The following is a 24,103-nucleotide window of genomic DNA, read 5'->3' as shown; positions in this document are numbered from 1 at the left end:
GGGCCCACGTTCCTAAAGATTGGTGGAGCGTGGGCACCACGGGCCTGTATAACTCGTCGCCTATGCTAGGGACTCAGGTGCAGGGGCAACAGGCAGAGACTATTGAGGGGGATTCTTATAAGCAGAGCAAGAGCATTTCACCCTCTTTGGTAGCCTCGCAGAAAATTCACAATGGCGTAAGCCCAGAGATCATGAGTTCTAATACTGATCATCTACTGATGACTATTAATATTGCTGGACACTTCACAACCGCTGTTCTGCACTGTACTGCTGCCTTGGGGGCAACTGTCACTTACCTGTTTAACAGATACGGTGCCCGAGAGAAGGTCACTTCAGGCACAGCTCGGGACAGAAGCCAGGCCTTGAACACGACAGACCAGGGCACGTTCATTTTGCGACTCAGAAGGTCTGTATCAGTCAATACAGGAGTTTCTGTAACCCACATTAACCCAGTCTGGCTCTGTGCCAACCCCTAGTGACTAGATAACATATAGAGGTTTATGAATGCAACTGCTTCCATGCTAAGACTGCTGGTTCTTCAGCTCAAGCAATAAGGCTCCTGCTTGTACATGCAGAGAGTTAGCGGGTCAGTCAGCCAGATGACCCAGACAAAGGCAATGCTGCAACTGACTGTTGTCTGTGCCATGTACTGCCTGCTTGGTAGTAACATGGGCGGGCACCATGCTTGTAAAACTAACCTAGCTCTTTCTTAAGAGAGCTATTTACAGAGCTGCTGCAACTAGCATGCAGACAAGTTCCATGCCGGCAGGCGGCTACACTCGCTGTAGCCAGGAGACCACTGTGGGCACCCACTGGCTCACATAGTTGCTAACAGCAGGCTTCTCTGGTCCCCCAGGTGCTCCTGGAAGTGAGGTGGAGCTTGGGTTGTAGAACGGAAAGTTAGACGCTCAAACCCTGCGGATATCCCATAGAGTGGTGAAAAAATACGCACAAAGAAACCTGAAGAAATTGTTGGATTAGTGTAACATTTCTGTACATAGAAGTGAATTTGGATGTTGCCTAAATACATGCTTTGCTGTTGCATTGTTAGTGTTTGTATTGTGGTTCATGGGAGCTGTCCTTTAAGAATAGGGGTGGGGCACTTTATTGTAGACTGTGTTTGAGAATTTTCAGAGTAGCAGCCGTGTTAGTCTGTATCCGCAAAAAGAAAAGGAGGACTTGTGGCACCTTAGAGACTAACCCATTTATTTGAGCATGAGCTTTCGTGAGCTACAGCCCACTTCATCGGATGACAGCAGTGTGTGGCAGATTTTACCTGTTTGACCGGAAAGGGGAGATTGGGCCTGTGTGAGCTCAAAAAGGTGATTACCTTTCCTGAAAACAGTCTCATTCATGAAGATAGGTGCTCATGGGGGACTGATGGCCTCAGGACATTGCTAATGAGCTACGGAGCCTGTCTGAATCCTGCCCTGCTCAGCAATGTTAAATGCTGTTCCCATGTAATGGATGTTTGGTGGCCTCCACATGAGGTGAGTTTGGTGAATCCTAGTTCCTGCCCCTAGATCACAAACTCACTATTTTACACTAGGGGTGGGAGTCTCAAGGGGGACTCAGGTGCTTAACTGCTACTCTCCAAACACCTCTCTGTCAGAGAGTCAAACCCGTACTGACCCTGAACGCCAGCTTTGTCCTACCTACTGGCCCTGAACCAGAACTGAACTGAAAAAATGGGGGTTCCCCGTTAAAATAAAAGGTTTGCATGTGTAACACCGACAGACCCCAGGATCGAACGTGGGGCCTCTGGAGCTCACTGCATGAGCAACTACCCTGTGAGCTAAAAGCCACCTGGCCCTTACCTAAGGCTGTGGCCGGCTAATTAATCTCTCTCTCGGTGCCACTAGAGAGGCCAGAGCACCACACCCAGGAGGGGTGTGGGGTACACATTTTTTAGCTCAATATTTTTAAAAAACGTGACCTCTTTCATTATAAAACAAGACAACAAAACAGGAGGGGCGGAAACTCCTAAGAGTGGGGGGCCACTGGTACCCAAACTGTCGTCCCCTTCCCCCAAGGTCCTGGCCTCATGCCACCCCTCCCCCCCAAGACCCTACCCCCTGCTCACTCCTCTCTGCCTCCTCTCCCCCATCGCTCCCTCTTATGGACAGTAAAAAGTGGGAGGGCACTTTTAAAAGTGACGGGGCCATGGCCCCGCCAACAAAATACCACATTGGCATGTGGTCGCTATCAGAAAAAGCAGCCACGGTCTGAGGAGGAGAATGAGAACATGCGAGCAGACAGGGAGAGGAAGCAGCACCACGTGAGGCAGCCAGGGCTCCATGGTCTCTGAGATTCCCCTCTGGGGAGAGAAGAGGTAGGACGCTCCCCGGTCTCAGAAGTAAGAATAACTCTTCAAGCCCAAGGGAACCGTAATGGCTCCCCAACCAGGCCTCCCCCACCAGCCCCTGGGCAGCTCCTCCCACCAGCTGCCCCACTGGAGGCCCCAAATTCAAATGTATTCTCTCCCCTCCCCCGAGGACCAGTGTGATAGAGCAAATGCTAGAAGGTGTTCGCTCAAACAAGTTGCTCGTAAAAAATAGTCCTGTTTATTTTGACACAAAAACACTAGGAAAACTCATGGAAAGCTAAAGTTAAACAATCAATAAATGTTCAAAAATCAAAATAGTTTCCATTTTAAGCTTCAAGTCTCTTTTTTTTAATTTACTTCCACTAAGATTGAAATTTGATTTGCGCCAGTAGCTGAACTGGGGTGTATGGGTGTGGGTGTGTGTCTTGACCCACAACTGAATCCAAACACACTGACTGCAACTGAACCTGACAGTGAACTGAACCCAAATCAATACCGGTTCCAGTCCCTGCGGCCTGGATCTACGCATCTAAATCCCCTGGAGGGACTCAGCATGCCTACTGGCTAGCTTAGGCAACACGGCTTGTGGGTTTTGTGCCTCCCGTTCTTAGGCGCCCCATGCACTGGGTGGGAGCCTGGGTGCCCAGCTCAGCATGGTGAATAGCAGCAGGCAGCAGGGTGCCCAAGCATTCAGTGCTGCAATGCAAAGAGCTGCAGTGTCTGTGTTCCCCTAGACTGTTCGCTCTTTGGGGCAGGGGCGGTCTCTGTGTGTTTCTACGGTGCCTGGCACAATGGGGCCCCCATCTCAGCTGGTCCTCTAGCATGAGCTCATACAGCAGGGACCAAAAGCATCTTCCCCGCGGTACCTGTGGAAGAGCGGCCAACACTGCATATACTGCCAAAGCAGGGTATTGCAAACGTCAGAAGACAGGCCAAAAACACATTTTTAATCTCAGGATTTTGGGGGGCTGCATCATGATTTTCTTTTTAAAAAGGCAAAATTACAACAAACGTTCACATACTCCACTGTCCATGACTTATTCCTTAGTCAGAATCAGGTTAATGTTTAAAGAACCTGGCTAAAAATTCTGGCTTTCTGGCTGCAGAGCCCTCTTCCTCCGAGTACACTAAAAAGGGTGTCCAAATTTCTAAATACCTTTCTTTTTTTCAGTGCTTCTCTTGTTTACATGCTGGGTGTGAAAGCTTTTCCGTTACAAGGACTGTCCATATGTTACTTTACCCCAATTCCATAGGAGGAGAAGCGATATTTTTCCAATAACGTGCATTACGAAATCTTGCAGCTAACAATAAAAAAGAATTAATTTGTTGTTCTGTTCAAAATGTAGCTCCTTTGCTGGAGCATTAAGTCAGCAGTTCAGGGGATTTCTAGGAAGCATATTGTCATAAGTTGAATCTCTTTAATAATTTCCTCCCAAAACCTTCTAATTCTGGGACACAACCACCCCGTGTGCGAGTATGTCCCTCCTTCCCCACAAGCCCTCCAGCACAGCACCTCCCTAATAGCAAAAATAAGATGGATCTGGACTGGAGCCAGATGCCATCTTCACCGTACTTTAGAAACTGAGTGAGGATTTTGGGGCATAGTGATGAAAAAATGACGGCGCTTGCTAAAAACAATGAGGCTCTAGACAGCCACACAGGCCAGGGTCCTTCGAAGCCTTTGAACCTGTCAACCAGCAAGTGCTGTTTCTGTGCCACACTGGGGATGCAGGATAAATAACAGCAAACTAGCCAGGCTGAACCACAAACTCTTGCAAGGTTGTGAAGTAACTTCCTGTTTTACCTCCTCTTCTATTTTAGATGCTTTATGCTGAAAGAATCATAGACTCATAGAAGATCAGGGTTGGAAGAGACCTCAGGAGGTCATCTAGTCCAACCCTCTGCTCAGAGCAGGACCAACCCACTTGTACTAGAGCTTCAGTAGATCAAACTATATATTGGATACACCAGGGGTGCTGGAACAATTTTTATAGTGGGGATGCTGATGACGGAAACCATGGAAACCATGTATTTGGTGTTTGTTATTACGACTTCACGACAGGGGGTGCGGCAGCCCCCCCTTGCACCAGCACCACTGGGATACACTATTATATCTATAGGATAGGAATGAAGGTGTTCTGGTGCCCTGCCACCCAGTGGAATTTGCAGCCCGGAGCTAGGCACCCACAGAGGGACCCACAAGGGGAATTAGGTGCCCAACTGCCACTTTAGGTGCCTAAACCTAATTTTTAGATCCTCAAAACCCTGGTTAAGCAGCTGCCTAACCCTTTAGGAACCTGAAACCCCCAGGATCTAGATCCACAAATGCCAAATCCCGGACTTAGGCTCCGCTGGGATCCACAAAGCTCCTGCCTCACCCGCTAAGCTATGAGCTCCCTAAGTGCCTATGTGTCTGCCTCTGGACATGTTCACTGTTTGGATGCCTCTCTGCTGTCCAAGCCCCAGCATGATCCACAGAGCAGGAGAAGAGGGGCACTCCTCCACATATCGCATCCATGGAGCCCATCCCACAGACATGCCTGCCGAATCAGGTCCCATGCAGACTCTGAATGGAGGAGTCCTGCAGACTCTAGGCCATGCCCAACTTATAACTTTTAGCCCAGTGGTTAGAGCCCTCGCCTGGGATGTGGGAGACTCAGGTTCAATTCCCCTCTGCCAGGGGGGGAGAAAGGATTTGAACAGGGAGAAAGGATTTGAACTATAAGGCGGGTAGAAAGTTGGCTAGATTGTCGGGCTCAACGGGTAGTGATCAATGGCTCCATGTCTAGTTGGCAGCCGGTGTCAAGTGGAGTGCCCCAGGGGTCGGTCCTAGGGTCGGTTTTGTTCAATATCTTCATAAATGATCTGGAGGATGGTGTGGATTGCACTCAGCAAATTTGCGGATGATACTAAACTAGGAGGAGTGGTAGATATGCTGGAGGGCAGGGATAGGATACAGAGGGACCTAGACAAATTGGAGGATTGGGCCAAAAGAAATCTGATGAGGTTCAATAAGGATAAGTGCAGGGTCCTGCACTTAGGATGGAAGAACCCAATGCACAGCTACAGACTAGGGACTGAATGACTAGGCAGCAGTTCTGCGGAAAAGGACCTAGGGGTGACAGTGGACGAGAAGCTGGATATGAGTCAGCAGTGTGCCCTTGTTGCCAAGAAGGCCAATGGCATTTTGGGATGTATAAGTAGGGGCACAGCGAGCAGATCGAGGGATGTGATCGTCCCCTTCTATTCGACATTGGTGAGGCCTCATCTGGAGTACTGTGTCCAGTTTTGGGCCCCACACTACAAGAAGGATGTGGATAAATTGGAGAGAGTCCAGCGAAGGGCAACAAAAATGATTAGGGGTCTGGAACACATGACTTATGAGGAGAGGCTGAGGGAACTGGGATTGTTTAGTCTGCAGAAGAGAAGAATGAGGGGGGATTTGATAGCTGCTTTCAACTACCTGAGAGGTGGTTCCAGAGAGGATGGTTCTAGACAATTCTCAGTGGTAGAAGAGGACAGGACAAGGAGTAATGGTCTCAAGTTGCAGTGGGGGAGGTTTAGGTTGGTATTAGGAAAAACTTTTTCACTAGGAGGGTGGTGAAGCACTGGAATGCGTTACCTAGGGAGGTGGTAGAATCTCCTTCCTTAGAAGTTTTTAAGGTCAGGCTTGACAAAGCCCTGGCTGGGATGATTTAACTGGGGATTGGTCCTGCTTTGAGCAGGGGGTTGGACTAGATGCCCTCCTGAGGTCCCTTCCACCCCTGAGATTCTATGATTCCATGATTCTAGGGGTCTCCCACCTCCCAAAAGAGTGCTGTAATCACTGACCTATGGGATGTTATGATGGGGGCGGGGGAAGGGTCCCTCAATCTTTCTGTGGAAGCTGTTCCACTTTGCATAAATACGGACAGTCATAGGGCCAGAGGGAGACTGAGCCTATAGCCTGGTGGCCATGGAGCCTCCTTGGGAGGTGGAAGGCCCAGGTCTAGTCCCCCTGCTCAAATGACTCTTCAATTATTTATCCAAACTGGAGCAGCGTCAGCAGCATACTAGCCCATCGCCCTGTGGTTAGCACCCGCTCCTGGGAGTGCTGTTCAAATCCTCTCTCTCCTCTGGCAGAGCGGGACTTGAACCAGGGTCTCCCACATCCCAGCTGAGTGCTCTAGCCACTGGGTGAAAAGCTACCAGGCAGGTGGCTCTTCCTCCAGCTCTTTCTTGTGGAGCGAGGCAGGCACCTAACTCATTCTGGCAAGGAGTGACTGAGGGAACGTCGTCACTGCAATAAAAGCCCCACGGTACGACCACAGCTGACTCGGGCCCGCAGGGCTTGGGCTCCGCTATAAAATAGCAGTAGAGTCGTGCGGGCTCTGGCTGGAGACCTGGTTCTGAAGCCCTGTGTGGGGGGAGGGTCTCGGAGCCCGGGCTCCAGCCTGAGTCCGAATGTCTCCACTGCAATTTTTCGCCCTGCGCCCAAGCCCCAGGACCCCAAGTCAGCTGACCTGGCCTTTGAGACTAGGTGCTGCGAGTGTTTTTTTACAGCCTAGCCCAGGGGTCGGCAACCTATGGCACACGTGCCAAAGACGGCATGCGAGCCGATGTTTAATGGCACGCTGCTGCCTGCCGGGTCCCAGCCACCAGCCCTGCTCAGCCCGCTGCCGAACCCAGGCCGGGCCCCCGGCAGGCAGCAGCGTGCCATTGAAAATCCTGCCCGCCCCGGCCCGCTCTTCTCCGTCCCCCCCCACGGGGGCAGGGTGAAGAAGCTTGGTCCTGCCGGCTGCTGCTGCTGCAGGGCAGGCAAGCTCCCCCCTCCCCCGCCTCTTCCCCCGCCCTGCTGGGTGCCTGCCCCTCCCCCGCCCCTTCCCCCGCCCTGCTGGGTGCCTGCCCCTCCCCCGCCCCTTCCCCCGCCCTGCTGGGTGCCTGCCCCTCCCCCGCCCCTTCCCCCGCCCTGCTGGGTGCCGGCCCCTCCCCCGCCCCTTCCCCCGCCCTGCTGGGTGCCGGCCCCTCCCCCGCCTCTTCCCCCGCCCTGCTGGGTGCCGGCCCCTCCCCCGCCTCTTCCCCCGCCCTGCTGGGTGCCGGCCCCTCCCCCGCCTCTTCCCCCGCCCTGCTGGGTGCCGGCCCCTCCCCCGCCTCTTCCCCCGCCCTGCTGGGTGCCGGCCCCTCCCCCGCCTCTTCCCCCGCCCTGCTGGGTGCCGGCCCCTCCCCCGCCTCTTCCCCCGCCCTGCTGGGTGCCGGCCCCTCCCCCGCCTCTTCCCCCGCCCTGCTGGGTGCCGGCCCCTCCCCCGCCTCTTCCCCCGCCCTGCTGGGTGCCTGCCCCTCCCCCGCCTCTTCCCCCGCCCTGCTGGGTGCCTGCCCCTCCCCCTCTCCCTCCCTGCCCCCGATCAGCTGATGGCCCTTATGCGGGAGAGGGAGAAGGGGAGCACCGGGCACTGGCTGCTCCGGGGAGGAGGCAGAGACGAGGTGGGGACGGGGCCTTGGGGAAGGGGGGTGGAATCAGGGCATATCCCCTCCAGCCCCCTGCCGTGACCCTTACATCCCCCCACACCCCAACCCCCTGCCCTGATCCCCGCATCCCCCACACACCCCAGCCCCCCGCCCTGAGCCCTGCACCTCTCACACACACACAGCCCTCTGCCCTGACCCCTGCACCCCCCCACAACCCCAGCCCTGACTCCTGCACCCCCCACACTACCCAGCCCCCTCACACCCCATGTCCTGACTCTTGCACCCCCCACATTCCCACCCCCACCCTGAGCACCAAACAGGAGCTCCTGCACCCTCCAACGTTCCCACCTGCACCCCTCGCACGAAATGGGAGCTGCCCAGGTAAGCACTCCACACCCAAACCTCTTGCCCCAACCCTGAGCCCCCTCCCTCATTCTAGCTCCTGGCCAGACCCTGCACCCCAACCCCCAGCCTGCTCCTTCACGCCCAGCCCTGTGCTCAGTGCACTCCCACCCTCAGCTCAGAGCAGAGAGAGAGGCAGAGAATGGGCTAGAACCAGGGAGAAGGTAGGTACCCACTCTGTGTGGGCAGGGCTGGGATCCCAGACTGGCAGCGGGCTGAGCGGGGCCAGCAGCCGGGACCCTGGCTGGCAGGAGCCGACGGACTGAACCCCAAACCGGCAGTGGGCTGAGTGGCAGCGGGCTGAGCCGCTCAGCCCACTGCCGGTCTGGGGTCCCGGCCGCCAGCCCCTTGCCAGCCGGGGTCCCAGCTGCAGGCCCCGCTCAGCCCTCTGCCGGCCTAGGGGAACGGAAGGCCAGGCTGGCAGCGGGCTGAGCGGGCCGGCGGCGTAAGATCAGCATTTTAATTTAATTTTAAATGAAGCTTCTTAAACATTTTGAAATCCTTGTTTACTTTACATATGACAATAGTTTAGTTATAGAATATACAGACTTATAGAGAGAGACCTTCTAAAAACGTCCAAATGTATGACTGGCACGTGAAACTTTCAATGAAAGTGAATAAAGGAAGACGCGGCACACCACTTCTGAAAGGTTGCCGACCCCTGGCCTAGATGTACCCTTAGACACCTACGCTACCAGGCTCCAGCAGAGGAGTTCCTCGCTGTGGATCACAAGTAGAGATCGGCACCTCCCCGAAGCTTGGACTTAGGTACCAAACTCCGCGGGAGGGGCAGGGCTTAGGAAACATCCATCTTGTCGCCATCTCTCATTGGCTAACGCTGGCAGCTCCCCACCCAGTGTGATGGCTTTGGTGACTCGCATTCTGAGGTGCCTCTTGCTCCTCGTGCCTTGTAGAGGGAGCCTAGGTGCCTACCCCAGGCTTTGCGGGTAACAGTGGTTTGTTCCTGTGATCTCCTACATGCCAAATTGCTAAGTATTGCAACACCCCCATCCCTTTGGGAATCCAGGCCTGGTACCTAACTCCCAGCTGTGAAGGCCGCTAGGTGGCAGGACACCAGGCACTACAATACCTGTTTCAGAGTAACAGCCGTGTTAGTCTGTATTCGCAAAAAGAAAAGGAGGACTTGTGGCACCTTAGAGACTAACCAATTTATTTGAGCATGAGCTTTCGTGAGCTACAGCTCACTTCATCGGATGCATGCCGTGGAATGCATCCATCCACGGCATGCATCCGATGAAGTGAGCTGTAGCTCACGAAAGCTCATGCTCAAATAAATTGGTTAGTCTCTAAGGTGCCACAAGTACTCCTTTTCTTTTTACAATACCTGTGTGGATCTAGGCCCTGAAGGGCTTAGAGTGAGAAGGGGAGCTACAGGAAGCAGGCTGGCTCCTGGGGCTCCCCCCACCTCAGCAGATGGGCTGCAAGGCTGGGGAAGAGGCCCAGGAGCAGGAGGGTCAAGCAAAGAAGCTGTGATCCATGCTGAGCTGCTTTATTTGGGGGTTACTTATCAGCGCACCCCATAAACCCTGTGCAGACCCTGGCACACACATCAGCCATCTACAAGAAAGAGAACTCATTTTTAACAAAACTACATCTCATAAGGTACTGATTTTGCATTAAAAGAGCTGACGCAGCCCTGTGTCATGCTGAAGCCCACAGTGCACCAACCAAAACGGTGCCAGGCCAAAAGTCCTGACCAGCTGTATGACTGGCAGCTGCACCGAGAGCCCGTTGCATATGGTGCTCCTATTAACCTTATTACCGAGTTTCAGGGAATACTCCAGAGATGCAAACAACTGTTTTGTGCTGTTTCATTAATTGCTCTCTTCTGTTGGTGATGACCAAGCAAATGAGTCAAATGATTTGACATTGCTGCAGGATAGAGCCATCCAGGAGTGTGAGGAGACTTTCCAGAAAGACTGACTTCAAAATGGACGTGTCTGCAGACAGCAAAGAGTGCTAATGAAAAGAACATGGAGTTGCACAGAGCTGGCCAAAGAACTTTACCACAAAGGGGCCCACAGAAGGTAACTTGCGGAAGAAGGTTGGAGTAATGAAGAGTTGGCCAAAGGAGCTCACCACAGAGGGGCCCACGGAAGGTAACTTGCAGAAGCGGGTTACTGACGGGAGATGAACCAGTGGGAATTCAGCAGATGGCCCAACATGTACTATACAAACTGATATGGCACAAGATATTTTGCACAAAAAAACAGGAATTATCCAGAGACAAAGTTGCAAGAAGCCATAAAGGAGAATGAGGAGAGGGGACAAAACTCAGCTTCTGGTTTGACATTTCAAACTTTCCCCAGAAGCATGAATGAAACCACTTTCAGAGAAGGGGTTGGAATGGGGGAAGGGGTGGGAAGAGGCGGGGCAGGGGCGGGGCCTCACAGAAGAGGTGGAGTGGGGGCGGGGCCAGGGCAGTGGGTGGGGGGTGGTCAGTGGTGCAGCCCTCAGGCCAATGTACTAGTCCTCATGTGGCCCTCATGGTCATTTGAGTTTGAGACCCCTGGCCTAACCCCACAAGCACCTCACTTTCAGCTGGTAAGCATGGGCAAAGATGCCTAAATCCTGATGCCACCCCACAGCTAACAAGCTGCTTTGAGCCCTTGCTCAATGACACATCAACTGGCCGCTCAGATGAGACATTCCCCACCCGTCTCCACAGCAGGACCTGATCCGGTAGGTGTTCTCAGACCATGCCTACAGGATCAGGTCCTGCACAAAACAGTCAGGGGCAGGCAAGCTGGGCATTCTTCAGGCTCACATATGTGCACCCACACCCAGGACAGCCAGTAGCCCAACAATTTAGGGCACACCCCGTTTGAATCCTTCCTCTTCCTGATTTGGAGCAGAGACTTGAACCTGACTCTCCCACATGCCACGTTTGTTCGCTAAGCACTGGGCAACAGAGTCGCTCACTTACACACTCACTCTGACCCAATGAATATTTTAATAGTTATACGAAATGGAACGGCTTCAACAGGTCAGATTAAGAGAGACACATGCCAGACTAGCCAAGAGCCTGGCAGTTTGGGCACTCACCTGGGAGAGCTGAATTCATGTCCTCGCTCAAAATCAGGCAAAGTGGGGACTGCCAGCCTGGGAACCCTAATAAAAAACAGGCCTCTGGCCTGACAGGCTGGGATCAATGGGAGCTAGGTACCTAAGTACCTTTATGAATCTGAGAGCTAAGCCTTGCCCCAGTCCTCGGCATTTCCTATCGGCTTTCTTAGGCAGCCCACCACTCCGCATGCTGGCTTCTGAGAACCCGTCTTAAATCCCTGGGTCTCCCCATGCACTGTACAATGGAGCCATTCGCTTAAATCAGGGCTCAGAATTCCACTAGGCAGCGGGACGCCTAAGGATTCGATGTGGCAATGCCATAAGTTCCTTTCTGAATGTGGTCCCTCTGTTTTTTAAAGTCCTATCTGGGGAGACCACTGCAAAATTCAGGAAAAGAATAACGCCTTGAGTGACTCACCTGAATGAACTCTAATCTAACTCAAGAACCAGTCATTGAAACAGTGAAGCTAAGCTGGAGAACCCACATTCATACCAGTTCCAACTGATAAGTAGCCGAACAACTTTTATTCATGTGATGACTTGGTCATGTTAGGCTAAATGCTTCTCAGAAAGTCTTTACCTTTATTAAAGCCCTCTGAATGACTCAAATGTATGTGTACTTGTATTTCACTAACAAATTTAGTCTTAGTTATTTACAAGTCATGCTGATTCATTAAGTCAGTTGAGAGTGCTAGGACAAGGGAAACTCATCACTCTAGGTCAGCCTAATAATGATGTAATTGAAAGCTGGGCTTCATTACAGCAAAATTTATTTTGTCAAATCCTGAGTGTTTTAAAAAGGTCAACCTAGAAATTGCACAGCTTTCAAGAGAATTAGACAAAAAGAGGAAGATACTTTGAATTGGCTTGTAAACTAAAGATTTTCCCATTATTGCTGTGAGTAATTCATCTTTTTATAAAGAAACAAACAAGAAAGATTACAAAAAAAATAAATAAAAATTATTTGACCACTATTTGAACCTTTGGTTAAAGTGGCATAGGAACCCACAGCGCTGGTGAAATTCCTGAGAAACTAGAACAGCTTCAACATTATTCCGTGCATATTACAGTTTGGGCTTAGCATATGATAGTCTTGTGCATGTATAAGTGGCAAAGTATGGCTCTGTGTCATGGGCAAGGTCATTCTGAACTGAAAACTGACATTCTTTGATAACCAAGTAATTTATCTAAAATTCTACATCCTGCTGTAGAATTGTTTGGTGGAACTGACAAGAGCAGTTCCATAATTCCACTGGGATATAATCTTGATGAGAAGTAAATAAGGAGCTGTAATTAAGAATCCATAATTCTGTGCTGGAACCACAATCACTTGCACTAGACTAGTACAGAACTAGGATCAACGTTACCTTTGTAACAAGGTTGTGATAAGACCTTAAATGCATTTAACTGATTTATCATCTCTTGATAATTGTAACTTCTCATGTTAAATTCCATTTTCACATCATAAACATTATCAGCCAACCATCTGTATTCTGCTTTCTGTAATTTCTTATTAGCCAACACAACTTTGAAAGCAAATAAGCCTCAAAGATTTATATAAATTCTCCTGCTTGTACTTTAGCTAAGGAACACAGATCCAAAGAACAGTGAGAAACCTAGTAGAGGGAACTGGTTAGTTAAACCATCTCACCAATGTGCATTACATATGCCCGCACTCTCTGTCTCTCAGTAGCGAAGAGGGCCACTGGCATGTGTGCTCCAGCCGTATCGGCTCTCTAGCACGGACCATTGTGGTTGGCGTGGGCCCCTGGCCTGGAGCATTCTAGTGCAATGGAAACATGCTCCCCACCCCCCGGTACTGTCCCGCATCTAGCAGTCAGAGGCCTCCCTTGCTTTGCAGCGTGGCCCTTGTGCAGGGTCCCCAGGTGAGCTCTGAGCAGCAGGGAAAGTTTCCTTCCCAACATCCCTCTCAGTACAGCAAACCTTCCCCTACAGGTTTCAGAGTAACAGCCGTGTTAATCTGTATTTGCAAAAAGAAAAGGAGTACTTGTGGCACCTTAGAGAGAGCTGTAGCTCACGAAAGCTGATGCTCAAATAAATTGGTTAGTCTCTAAGGTGCCACAAGTACCCCTTTTCTTCTTCCCCTACAGAGGCAGCTCAAGGGGCCCTCTGGGGAAGCAGGCGCTGGCCTCCTAGTGCTGCACAGCACAAGTTTCAGGGCTCCGGGGAGGGGCCCCAGCTCACATACACACACCCAAGTGCAAGATGCCAGACAGGGAGTCTGTTGTTCTTTGTATCCTACCCCTCCTGCTCTCCTAGCCAAGACAGGAGCTGCCATTCATGCTAAGAGCTGATTTACCTGCTGTTGAAGAAGGGCCCTCATGAAATACCCAACAACAGAGCGTCTGTGTTCTGGATGGGAGAGGATCTAGCAGGCCAGCTCCTGAAACACAATCAGACAGGAAGTGTTTACAGCCCCTGCCCAGAGGCACGTTTTCCAATCCTTTAATAATTCTCGTGGCTCTTCCCTGGACCCTTTCCAATGTATCAACATTCTTCCTGCATAGGGGGGAACAGCACTGGACACAAGATCCAACAGCACCACTGCCAGATACAGAAGTAAAATAACCTCTCGACTCCTAATCAAGATTCCCCTGCCTTAGCCCTTTTGGCCACAGCATCACACTGAGAGCTCATGTTCAGCAGATTGTCACCACGACCCCCACATGCTTTTCAGAATCGCTGCTCCCACAATACAGCCCCCATCCTGTAGGTATGATCTGCATTCTTTGTTCCTCCATGGATAACTTTACACTGGGCTGTATTAAAACACATATTGTTTGCTTGCATCCACTTTACCAACAGATCCAGATCTCTCTGTATCACTGACCTCTTCATTATTGACCACTCCCCCAGTTGTGTCATCTGCAAACTTTAGCAATGATGACTTTCTGTTCTCTTCCAGGTCATTGATGAAAATCTTAAATAGCACAAGACCAAGGTTCCCTGTGGAACCCCACTAGAAACACACCTGCTCAATGGTGATTCCCCATTTACAATTACTTTTTTCAACCAACAGTTAGGCAGCTTTTAATCTATTTAATGTGTGTCATGTTAATTTTATATTCTTCTAATTTAATACTCAAAATGGCATGCTGTACCGTGTCAAATGCCATACATAAGTCTCAGTCTATTACATCAACACTATTCCCTTTATCAACCAAACTTGTAATCTCATCAAGAGAAGATATCAGATTAGTCTGACGCGACCTATTTTCCATAAGCCTGTGCTGATAGACATGAACTATATTACCCTCCTTTAATTCTCTGTGAACCAAGTCCTGTATCAGTCAAGCCATTATTTTGCCTGGGCTCGATGTCAGACTGAGGGGCCCATAGTTAGGGGGAAACCACTCTGGCAGCTCGGGGGGGAAGAGGCTCCGATCCCCAGACCTACTTCCTTCCCCTTTACACCTCAGTGACAGGAGCATAGCCCTTCTCAAGCCTTGCCATGGTGCAGCTCCCGTGGGATGGGAGTCATGTGGCACGGCCCCGCTGCTCGCAAACATTGTGATTCGTGGCTCCTGAGCCCCTGTTGCCTGGGACCATGTGAAGTCGGGAGCAGATTCTTCCCAGGCTGTTTATCCCAGTGCTTTGCCCTCTGGGGGACTGGGAGGGGGCAGGGGAACAGACCCCACCCCAGGAGGTGACTATAATCTGACTGTTCTGACCTTCCTCTAACCACTGTATCCAGCCCATCCCAGGGTGCTGTTGTTGCATAACCTCCCGCTAACGTGAAGCCGGGCCCAGCCTACTCCTCCCCATGGCACATGGGGAGTCAGGAAGGTAGGCCTTCCCTCTCAGCCATATTCGTGGTGGCAGCTCCCAAAGGGCTCCTTGGAGAATTTGGGCTAGATTCACAAGGAGACTCTGCTCCGCATTGCAGCACTTAATGTCTAGGCACCCTGCACCCACTGGAATTCAAAGACCCGAGGTAGGCACCCAGGCTTGCTATACACTGCACGGGAAAGTGAGCCACTAAGAAAGGGATTCACAAAAGCTGAGTGAGGAGCTGCCTAAGTGAGCCAGCACTCCAGCTCTCGCGGGGAGTTAGGCAGCTGTGAGTCTAGCGCCTGAACCAGGTCAGCCTTTTTTCAGGAAAAACTAAGGAGGCAGCATTCCCCCTTCCCCTCGTCCCGTGCCACAACATTTACCCAGAATACAGGAGACTCAAGTTCAAATCCCCACACAGCCTGATTGGGAGCAGCTCGCCTATCTCCCCAGGGAGCGCCTGAACCGCCAGGCACAGCAACTCTTAATCGGTCTGGCTGGAGCTGTTTCACTGTGTTTAAAATACTGACATATTCACTGGACCAAAAAGAGAGAGTGGGCATGATTCTGTAGCTCAGGGCTTGGGGTGGGGAGCCCTGAGTTTACTTGCACTGGGTTCTCCCATGTCCTGTGTGAATGCTCTAACCACAGGCCTCTTGGGTCTATGGGGGCACAACCATCTCCTCCTTTGCTGTTTCACATGGGGCCTGGCAGGCAGCCCCTGGGCATGCCTGCGGGATCAGGCCTGGCAGGCATGATAAGCAGGGGGATGCCTGGCTTGAGGATCTAGATGCCGAGCAGGCAGCCTCTGGCAGAGATGTAAGGGGCTGTACTGGGGAGGCCTAGACACCTGTAGATCAGGTGGCAGCTGTTTGAGGATCTGAATTTTGGACTTCGGTGCCCAAAGTGGCAGTTACGTGCCTAAACCCCTTTGTGAATCGAGCTCTCTGCCTCCATTATCTCATTCTCCTCCTTTCCCTTCAGGCCCTAACTGACTTGATGTCCCTCTTTCCGCATATAACAATTACACTAATGAATTAATGCCAACACCTTCCATCCCAGGATCTCTGGGTGCTTTCCAGACATGCATGAATTTGCCTTCCCACCTCCCCTGTGGGGTTGATCCCTATCCTCAGTCCCAGGCACTCAGGTCCCATGACAATGTGCACAGTATAAAATCCTAGAGACAGAGGAAATTAAAGTGAGTTCAAGGAACTGGTGCAATTCCCACTCACGTCAAGGGACAGTCTTGGAGCGGAACTGGGTCTGACCAAGTGTATCGGGGGGTGATGCAGAGACAAAGATGCCTGCGTGTAGACACCCATTTTGAACATCTTGCCCAGTGACTTTTAGGCTTCTCTGACCTTCCCATGGTCATCTGAGCTGTAGCTCACGAAAGCTTATGCTCTAATAAATTGGTTAGTCTCTAAGGTGCCACAAGTACTCCTTTTCTTCTTCTTATGGATGGGTTTGACACAGCTTCCCACTGCCCATCACAGGGCCCTGGGCAGAGGGGCTCCATGGGATAGCGCCAGATAAATACTATTGGTCAACTGCAGGTAACAACAGCCAGAAAACAAGCTGTCTCCCCGCTCGCCCAGGCCTGCCGGTGACGGGGCCAGCCGTGCAGCTAAGCAACACAACCCCAAACAGGACAGAGCCAACAAACATGGCAAAGAGCAATTCAGGAGTTTGGGGACATGGGACTGCAACAGCAATGTGAGGGGGAGTCCCAGACAGGAGAGCCAGCCCCTCCCTAGCCCCCCATGGGGCACCAAAGTCCCAGAAAGGACAGCCAGCCCCTCCCTAGCCCCCCATGGGGCACCGAGGTCCCAGTCGGGACAGGCAGCCCCTCCCTAGCCCCCCATGGGGCACCGAGGTCCCAGTCGCGACAGGCAGCCCCTCCCTAGCCCCCCATGGGGCACCGAGGTCCCCGTCGGGACAGGCAGCCCCTCCCTAGCCCCCCATGGGGCACCGAGGTCCCCGTCGGGACAGGCAGCCCCTCCCTAGCCCCCCATGGGGCACCGAGGTCCCAGTCGGGACAGGCAGCCCCTCCCTAGCCCCCCATGGGGCACCGAGGTCCCCGTCGGGACAGGCAGCCCCTCCCTAGCCCCCCATGGGGCACCGAGGTCCCAGTCGGGACAGGCAGCCCCTCCCTAGCCCCCCATGGGGCACCGAGGTCCCAGACGGGCACCCCAGCCAGCCCCTCCCTAGCCCCCCATGGGGCACCGAGGTCCCAGTCAGGACAGCCAGCCCCTCCCTAGCCCCCATGGGGCACCGAGGTCCCCGTCGCGACAGCCAGCCCCTCCCTAGCCCCCCATGGGGCACCGAGGTCCCCGTCGCGACAGGCAGCCCCTCCCTAGCCCCCCATGGGGCACCGAGGTCCCCGTCGGGACAGGCAGCCCCTCCCTAGCCCCCCATGGGGCACCGAGGTCCCAGACGGGCACCCCAGCCAGCCCCTCCCTAGCCCCCATGGGGCACCGAGGTCCCAGACGGGCACCCCAGCCAGCCCCTCCCTAGCCCCCCATGGGGCACCGAGGTCCCAGACGGGCACCCCAGCCAGCCCCTCCCTAGCCCCCCATGGGGCACCGAGGTCCCAGACGGGCACCCCAGCCAGCCCCTCCCTAGCCCCCCATGGGGCACCGAGGTCCCAGACGGGCACCCCAGCCAGCCCCTCCCTAGCCCCCCATGGGGCACCGAGGTCCCAGACGGGCACCCCAGCCAGCCCCTCCCTAGCCCCCCATGGGGCACCGAGGTCCCAGTCGGGACAGCCAGCCCCTCCCTAGCCCCCCATGGGGCACCGAGGTCCCAGTCGGGACAGCCAGCCTCTCCCTAGCCCCCCATGGGGCACCGAGGTCCCAGTCGGGACAGCCAGCCCCTCCCTAGCCCCCCATGGGGCACCGAGGTCCCAGTTGCGACAGCCAGCCCCTCCCTAGCCCCCCATGGGGCACCGAGGTCCCCGTCGGGACAGGCAGCCCCTCCCTAGCCCCCCATGGGGCACCGAGGTCCCAGTCGGGACAGCCAGCCCCTCCCTAGCCCCCCATGGGGCACCGAGGTCCCAGTCGGGACAGCCAGCCCCTCCCTAGCCCCCCATGGGGCACCGAGGTCCCAGTCGGGACAGCCAGCCTCTCCCTAGCCCCCCATGGGGCACCGAGGTCCCAGTCGGGACAGGCAGCCCCTCCCTAGCCCCCCATGGGGCACCGAGGTCCCAGTCGGGACAGCCAGCCCCTCCCTAGCCCCCATGGGGCACCGAGGTCCCAGTCGGGACAGCCAGCCCCTCCCTAGCCCCCCATGGGGCACCGAGGTCCCAGACGGGCACCCCAGCCAGCCCCTCCCCAGCCCCCCATGGGGCACCGAGGTCCCAGACGGGCACCCCAGCCAGCCCCTCCCTAGCCCCCCATGGGGCACCGAGGTCCCAGTCGGGACAGCCAGCCCCTCCCCAGCCCCCCATGGGGCACCGAGGTCCCAGACGGGCACCCCAGCCAGCCCCTCCCTAGCCCCCCATGGGGCACCGAGGTCCCAGTCGGGACAGCCAGCCCCTCCCCAGCCCCCCATGGGGCACCGAGGTCCCAGACGGGCACCCCAGCCAGCCCCTCCCTAGCCCCCCATGGGGCACCGAGGTCCCAGTCGGGACAGCCAGCCCCTCCCCAGCCCCCCATGGGGCACCGAGGTCCCAGACGGGCACCCCAGCCAGCCAGCCAGTCCGGGAGCCCCGGGGCAGGTCGCGCTCCGGTCACTCACCGGGACCTGGGTCCGCGGCTAGCGGCCGAGCGCTCCGAGCGGCGGCTGCGGGCTTAGGGGCTCCCGGCTGCAGGTGCGGCTGGGAGGGGAGCGGCCTCCGCGGCCGGGATTGGGCGCCCAGGAGAGGCGGGGAGGAGCGGGCAGGGGCGCCAGCGGGGACCCCGGACCAGATCGACCCCGACCGGCCCCCGGCCCGGTGTGAGCGGGGCTGACCGGCGATGCGGGAACCGGCCGGGCGGTGGGGGGCCGCGGCGCCGGGGATGCGGGCGCCGGGCGGGGACTGGGGGCAGCAGCGGGGGGGTTGCAGGGCGGCGGGGGCGTGTGTGTGACGCGGGCCGGGCTCTCGGTTGCGGAGCCGATACTCGCTCCCGTGCGTGGTCCTGACTCACGGGGACACAGGTCCCGCCATCGGGACTCCCAGGGCTGTGAGTCACCCGCACCCGAGAGCAGCCGCTTCCTTCCCGGCAGGCTCTGTGGCGCTGCGGGGAAGTCCCTCCGGGATCTCGGCTGGGCCGGGCAGCCTCAAGCCTCCCCGGAAGGCCCTGGAGAGTTCGGCCAGGCTCCAGCCATTCCCCCGCTCCCTGCATCCCGCAGCGCCGGGCTCCCAGTATCCACGTGCTAAGGTTGCCAACCCACCAGGATTGTCCGGGAGTTGACAGGAATTAAAGATTAATCTTTAATTGAAGATTATGTCATGCGATGAACGCCCAGGAATACATCCAATCAAAATTGGCAACACTAACCCCTGCTCCCCGGAATCTCCCACTACACTCCCCTCCCCCCCAGTCAAGCTCTGGAACAGACTTCCAAGCTGGGTCCTGGAATCCTACCCACTGGAGGTTTTTAAGAAGGCTAATAGCTGCCAGGCATGTCTCAGGATCCCTTCCGGCTCTACCTGTCTGGGATTCTATGTCAGAAAAAATTTCATCCAGGTGGCCTGAGCCACCTTTCCCCAGCAGCCCTTCTGGGGTACATGGGCACATGGCTGTCAGCCTCAAGACACCAAAAAACGTGACTCGGGGCCCCCAAATCATGCTTTTTAGTCTGTCTTTTGACTCCTTAGCTCCCCTGTAGTCCTCTGCCAGTGTGTGCATTTAAGAATTGCGGGTTGAAAAGACAATCTTTAATGCCCACAAAACACGTCACTCCCTGGCTGCGCATGCAGGACTCCACTTACCCTCACTACTGTGAAACCATAAAATCATTCACTTTTCTTCTTCTCATTTTAATAACTATATTGACAGATAAATGACTCTGCAGTTACAATACATAGAATCATAGGACTGGAAGGGACCTTGAGAAGTCATCTAGTCCAGTCCCCTGAACTCATGGCAGGACTAAATATTATTTCTAGACCATCCCTGAAAGGTGTTTGTCTAACCTGTTCTTAAAAACCTCCAATGATGGAGATTCCACAACCTCCCGTCGCAATTTATTTCAGTGCTTAACCACCCTGACAGTTAGGAAGTTTTTCCTAATGTCCAACCTAAACCTCCCTTGCTGCAATTTAAGCCCATTGCTTCTTGTCCTGTCTTCAGAGGTTAAAGAGAACAATTTTTCTCCCTCCTTCTTGTAACAACCTTTTATGTACTTGAAAACTGTTATCATGCCCCCTCTCAGTCTTCTCTTCTCCAGACTAACAAACCCAATTTTTTCAATCTTCCCTCATAAATCATGTTTTCCAGACCTTTAATCATTTTTGTTGCTCTTCTCTGGACTTTCTCCAATTTGTCCACATCTTTCCTGAAATGTGGCGCCCAGACCTGGAGACAGTACTCCAGTTGAGGCCTAATCAGCGCAGAGTAGAGCGGACGAATTACTTTTTGTGTCTTGCTTACAACACTCCTGCTAATACATCCCAGAAGGATGTTTGCTGTTTTTGCAACAGTGTTACACTGTTGACTCAGATTTAGCTTGTGATTCCCTATGACCCCCAGATCCCTTTTTGCAGTACTCCTTCCTAGACAGTCATTTCTAGGGTGACCAGACGTCCTGATAATATCGGGACAGTCCCGATTTTAAGTTATTTTCCCACATCCCGACCGTACATTGGTCAGGACGCTCTTTGTCCTGATATTTTGGTTTGCAGTATGGGACCGCACATACCTGGGGGTGGGAGCTGTGGGGCAGCTCCTGCCTCCAAACAAGGAAGCGGCCTCCAGCAGGAGTCTGCAGTGCGGCCCCTAGCTAGGCAGAGGCTGCGAGAGGGTCTTCGCTGCCGTGTGCTGCACCGGCTCCATCCTGCCCAATCAGAGCTGCAGGGGTGGGGCTAGCAGGTGCCAGCAGCGTACAGAGAGCCCCCTGCTCCCCCACCCTAGCGCCCACCCCAACCCTAGGAGACAGAGGGATCTGCCAGATGCTTCCTGGGATCCTCCCCAGGTAAGCAGCCCCAGCACTCCCCAGGACTCCCCACCTTGCCCCGCAGCAGGTCCCTCTGGCTCTTAAGGTCGGGTCGGGTCCAATCCGGTTAGGTGGGGTCAGGGGCGGGAGGACAGGGGGCTCTCTGCACTCTGCTGGCGCCTGCAAAAGCCCTGCTCTGTGGCTCCGGCAGCTCCCATTGGTGCTTTTCACGGCCAATGGGAGCCACGGAGCAGGGGTGCAGCATGTGGAGACCCCTCAGCCGCCCCTGATCCTAGGAGCCAGAGGGACCTGCCAGATAGTTCCTGGGAGCCGCCCCAGGTAGGCACCGCTGGGATCCCCCACCCCCGGCAGATCCCTCTGGCTCTTAGGGTTGGGGGGGGCAGGGGAGTCTGTGGGCTGCTCCCGCCTGCAAGCCTGGTCCATGGCTCCAGCAGCTCCCATTGGTGCTTTTCCCTACAATGGAAGCCACGGAGCTTGCACTTGTGGCAGGCGCAGCATATGGAGAGTCTGGAGACCCCCCCTTGCCGCTCTGACCCTAGGAGCCAGAGAATTCCCAGCAGGGCTGATGACTGCGGCCAGGGAAGGGGGCAGGGCGTGATGGAGTGAGTGTCTGAGAGGTCTGTGGGGGATGCTGGGCTGTGAGGGTGTGGAGGGCGCTGGGCAGTGGGGGAGATCTGTGTGTGCCAGGGCAGTGGGGGTCTGTGTGGGTGTCAAGGTTCCTTCCCCACTCTGAACTCTAGGGTACAGATGTGGGGACCTGCAAGAAAACCTCCTAAGCTTATTTTTACCAGCTTAGGTTAAAACTTCCCCAAGGTACAAACTATTTTACCTTTTCCCTTGGACTTATCACTGCCACCACCAAACGTCTAACAGATAAATAACCGGGAAAGAGCCTGCTTGGAAACGTCATTCCCCCCAAAATCCTCCCCATACCCTACACCCCCTTTCCTAGGGAAGGCTTGATAAAAATCCTCACCAATTTGCATAGGTGAACACAGACCCAAACCCTTGGATCTTAAGAACAATGAAAAAGCATTCAGATTCTTAGAAGAAGAATTTTAATAGAAGAAAAAATAAAAGAATCACCTCTGTAAAATCAGGATGGTAGATACCTTACAGGGTAATTAGATTCAAAACATAGAGAATCCCTCTAGGCAAAACCTTAAGTTACAAAAAAGACACACAGACAGGAATAGTCATTCTATTCAGCACAGTTCTTTTCTCAGCCATTTAAAGAAATCATAATCTAACACATAGCTAGCTAGATTACTTACTAAGTTCTAAGACTCCATTCCTGTTCTGTCTCCGGCACAAGCATCACACAGACAGAGAGAGCCTTTGTGTCTCTGGCTTTGAAAGTATCTTGTCTCCTCATTGGCCATTTTGGTCAGGTGCCAGCGAGGTTATCTTAGCTTCTTAACCCTTTACAGGTGAGAGGATTTTTCCTCTGGCCAGGAGGGATTTTAAAGGGGTTTACCCTTCCCTTTACATTTATGACAGGGGCATTGTGTAGTTGTGGTGGTGGGGCTCTGGGGAAGGGCACTGGGAGGGAGGGGAAATCTGTGTGTATTGGGAAACTAGCAAGTGGGGGGTTCTGTGTGGGGTGCTGGGCAGCTGTGGTGGGGCTGTGGGTGGCGGGGGTGCTGGGCAGGGGTGGTGGTGTGCACAGCAATGTGCATTTGTGGTGGAAGGGTTGTGGGGGGGGCTCTGGGCATAGTGGATCCAGGGGGCGCTGGGCAGGGGAGCTGTGTAGCGCAGCATGGGCCCACCCCCAACAGGAAGGGGCACACTGGTAGCACAGGGCCAGGCGGACCAGTGTGCCTCTGACCATGCCACCCATGTCCCATTGCCCCTGGCCGGCTCCACCCTTCCCGCTGCTCACCTCCTCATCTGAAGGCGGGGGTAGCGGGTGCAGGGGTGGGTCCCAGCAGTGCTTACCTGGGGCGGCTCCTGGGAAGCAGCCGGCAGGTCCCTGAGGTGAGTGTCAACTGGGCTGAGCCAGCAACATGGCATGGGCCAGTCCCGGGGCAGGGAATCACTCTTGGGAGCAGTGTGATCAGCCAGGCCAGGGCCTGCCCCTGCCAGGCTTCTTCAGGACCCACTTGCCTGGAGGGGCCCAGCCAAGCCACCTGCCACACTCACCTCCCCCCACTGGCTGAGTCTGGCCCCACTTCTGCACCCGTTCATGGTGGCTCAGCGCTGAGGAGACAGGCAGGGCCCTAGAGGTGGTGGGCACGAGACTGTCCAGAACTGGAGCTGCACTGGGGTCTGGCCAGGGCACAGGGTGGAGAGGAGCCAGCAGGCTTGGTGGGATCTTGGGGTGCAGCACAAATGGAGCAGGCCATGCCAGGGCCCCTTCTGAGTGTGGGCCTGGCACCACTGAGTTACCAGTGTAAACCCGGCTGCCCTTTCCTTGAGGCTAGGAATAAAAGTCAGACTTCAATTCCGCTGTCACCTGCCAGCTCTTTGTGACCAGGCTTAGCGCTGCATCAGCTCCAAACCTCCTCTTGGCGAACAAGCCTTGGGATCCGACTGATCCAAAGTGAACTGAAGTTGCCCATTTATTTTAAGGGGCAGGGCAGCACCCCCAGAAAGCTCTGCCATCTGGGAAACTCCCTCTGCAGCAACAACAGAGGAAAACCCACCCCAACCAATTGAGCCCAGGTGGTTGCTAACCTCCTCTCCAGCCCAGCCCCAGGCTGGAGTGTTCCAATGGCTCTCGGCACCCAGGGCTGAGTGACAGCCCTGGAGCGGAATCACTCTGCACTGGAGGTGCCCCTAAGAAGGGCTGGGCAGGTCAGCTCGCAGGGAGCCCTGACTTGCAGAGCTGGGCAGGGGTTCCCCTGCAGCCGGCTCCGGGGATGCAGGGGAAGGGCTAAAACTACCGGCTCTGAAATGGGATGTGGCTCTGTGCTCAATAGGGGAGGCTGCTAGAATCAGTGAGTTGAT

At 54.6% G+C, this 24,103-nt stretch overlaps 1 protein-coding gene across 5 annotated transcripts in view; it reads right to left on the bottom strand.

Moving 5' to 3' along the window:
- The window catches only part of LOC140899671 (claudin-4-like), a 41,652-nt gene extending 19,167 nt beyond the window's left edge, over positions 1–22,485 (bottom strand). Inside the window, exons 1-3 of one of the 5 annotated variants that reach the window (XM_073315544.1) lie at positions 18,794–19,191; positions 13,581–13,664; positions 3,483–3,627 (exon numbers count right to left, since the gene is read on the bottom strand). The gene's annotated coding sequence lies outside the window, so the exon portion shown is untranslated. Of the gene's footprint in view, positions 1–3,482; positions 3,628–13,580; positions 13,665–18,793; positions 19,192–22,428 lie in introns of those variants that run through there. The other 4 variants (XM_073315545.1, XM_073315543.1, XM_073315547.1 and 1 more) reach the window with 4 other exon arrangements.
- Between the last annotated feature and the right edge of the window lie 1,618 nt (positions 22,486–24,103).

This window comes from Lepidochelys kempii, chromosome 17 (genome assembly GCF_965140265.1).
Source record: "Lepidochelys kempii isolate rLepKem1 chromosome 17, rLepKem1.hap2, whole genome shotgun sequence".
Classification (NCBI taxonomy): Eukaryota; Metazoa; Chordata; order Testudines; family Cheloniidae; genus Lepidochelys; species Lepidochelys kempii.
The sequence above is the reverse complement of the archived record's forward strand: the minus strand, read 5'-3'. Positions and strand labels throughout refer to the sequence as shown.